At 37.2% G+C, this 2,463-nt stretch overlaps 1 pseudogene; it reads right to left on the bottom strand.

The window, feature by feature from the left end:
* Nucleotides 1–1,121: 1,121 nt before the first annotated feature.
* On the bottom strand, nucleotides 1,122–2,359 carry LOC141819526 (uncharacterized; annotated as a pseudogene).
* Between the last annotated feature and the right edge of the window lie 104 nt (nucleotides 2,360–2,463).

The raw sequence follows: 2,463 nt of genomic DNA, 5'->3' as shown, positions 1-2,463 counted from the left end.
GTTTTTCAATGAATTTTACGACGAAAATTATTCGTTGCTATAAAGTCGTCGCCAAAATTATGCAACGAAAACTTTCTATTTGTCGTAAAAATTTGCGACGAAACAAGTAAATCATCGTCAAATTCATCGTCATTGGCAACGAAATAGATTTTCGTCGCCAATTGGCGACGAATTAACGTTCGTCGCTAATTGGCGACGAATACAAGAGTTCATCGCCAATTGGCGACAAATTGTGATTTTATCGCAAATATTCGATAAATAGTAAGTTACGATATAATTGCGACGAACGTTGTTTCGTTGGAAAATTCATCGCTAATTGACGACGAAATCAATTTTCGTCACCAATTTCGTTGCAAAATAAAAAAAATCTGGGACAATTTATTTGTTGATTATCCTGTATATACAAACAATATCGATCCAATCGAATCAATTCATAAATACATGTAACCTGTAACAAACAAGCATATCAAATCCAATACAAATAAAGCAATAACATCCATTCATTTCATCCAAATATCACTAACATACACGAATCCATAACATCCAAAATATCCATATCCATAACATCCAACTATCCATAACATCTACAATCCATAAAAATCATAATACAATCCAGCAAATAACTACATTAGACATGTATGTACATGTCTATAAGTCTAATCAAGTCACGTCATCATAATACAGGAAAGAAGCTACAAAGTACTGATACAAACAAATCAGAAGATTCGCCTACAAGATAGAAGAGATCATCGTGGTCCGCTGGAAACTTTGCTTGATTCTTCGTCACTATCTTGTCTTCACCTGCATAGAAAAATAAGATAAAGAGAAAGTATCATTCTTAAAATTTAGATTGCAATTGAAAATGTTGCAAGATCCGAGTCTTGTTGTCTTTGTAATTTTTTAATTTCATTATCTCTTTGTCTCATTTCCTTATCTCTTCGTATCATTTCCTGATCTCTTTGTTCTAATAACCCTTTCAAGTGGGTTACCTCCTCTGTCAAACTATGTATCTGTGATGTGACGGCAGGGGAGGTGATAGAAGAGCTACCAGCAACTCTATGGGTTCTGCTCAAAGAACTCATACCCAAAATCCTTCCACCACCTTTGCATCCCCCACTCGCCTCCAACCACAGACTCAATTCATTGCCAACTGAGGGCTCAGATCCCTCAGAGCTACCAGCTGAAGATCGCTGTGCTAGCTCAAGCTCACAATATTTATCCTGTATTATCAAAAGAAATATTAATATGTTATAATATTTGAGAAATTAAACACATAAATATTTAAATATATATTAAAACCTTCATAGCTTTTGCTCGGTCTCCGCTCCAACTCTTGTCTTTTTTTTGGAACGTGCGAGTAAAGGTATCGATAAAATCAGGATCTCGGCCCAATTCCTTAGCCTAAAAAAACATTGTTAGACATTATAAACATTAATATGAAATAAATTTAAATTGGAATAGTTGAAAGAATTACCAATCTACGCGTATGCTCATCAATATTGATTGAGCCGCCCGCATACGTCGCAGATGAGGCACCAGTATTATAAGCTTGATTAAGCTTATTCTGGTCACTTATCTTTTTGCTTTCTTCTGTTTCCCAAACCTGAGAAATCTTAACCCAATTTTCATCGCTTATGCAAGCAGGTTTTTTATTCCTTGTTTTGGCATGATTTAGGACATGCCGGATGTGATCACCGTATTTTTTTTAAAAATGCGTCGAATCTCGACTTCATGAGTCGGATCCCAAGTAAACGCCCGCTGAAAGTAAAAACAATGAATTTATTAACTATTATACAATAATATCATATATATATATAATTAAATGAATAGTTTACCTTAAATTCGCTCCACCACAACTCCTTGGTGGCATCAGGAGTGCATCTAAAACTCATATAATCCCCTCGCCAATGATTGTTCATGATTCGATTAATATCGTGAACAATCCGTATAGGATCAGTAAAACTATTATACAGAATCAAATAAATAATGTTAAATAATTATCAAACTATAATTGACAATATAAAAATTTTAAAATACTTACGAATCACCGAGTGGGGCTATCAACACTCGTGTATCTGCAGTGGCCTGTCCGGTCGAAGGACCTGCTATGGCTCCTGCGGAAGGTCCTGGAGAGGGAGCTGCACCAGAAGGCGAGGGAGCTGCACCGGAAGGCGAGGGAGCTGCACCTGAAGGTGAGAGGGCTGCACCTGAAGCCGCTGCACCAGAAGTAGAGGGGGTTGCACCTGTAGTAGGGGGGCTGCACCAGAAGTAGAGGGGGATGCACCTGAATGAGGGGGGCTGCACCAGAAGTAGAGGGGGCTGCACCTGAAGGAGTACTACTGCGTCTACCCCGTCGCCACTGTCAAAAAATATATTAGGAAACATATTAGGAAAGATAAAATTATTTACATAATTAAAATGCTTAAAAACTTACCATGATGTCAAATCTATAAATGATGTATC

Source organism: Curcuma longa, unplaced genomic scaffold (assembly GCF_044706935.1).
Source record: "Curcuma longa cultivar G26 ecotype Majalengka, Jawa Barat unplaced genomic scaffold, ITB_CL_G26_1.1 contig_8341, whole genome shotgun sequence".
NCBI classification, from domain to species: domain Eukaryota; kingdom Viridiplantae; phylum Streptophyta; class Magnoliopsida; order Zingiberales; family Zingiberaceae; genus Curcuma; species Curcuma longa.
The sequence above is the reverse complement of the archived record's forward strand: the minus strand, read 5'-3'. Positions and strand labels throughout refer to the sequence as shown.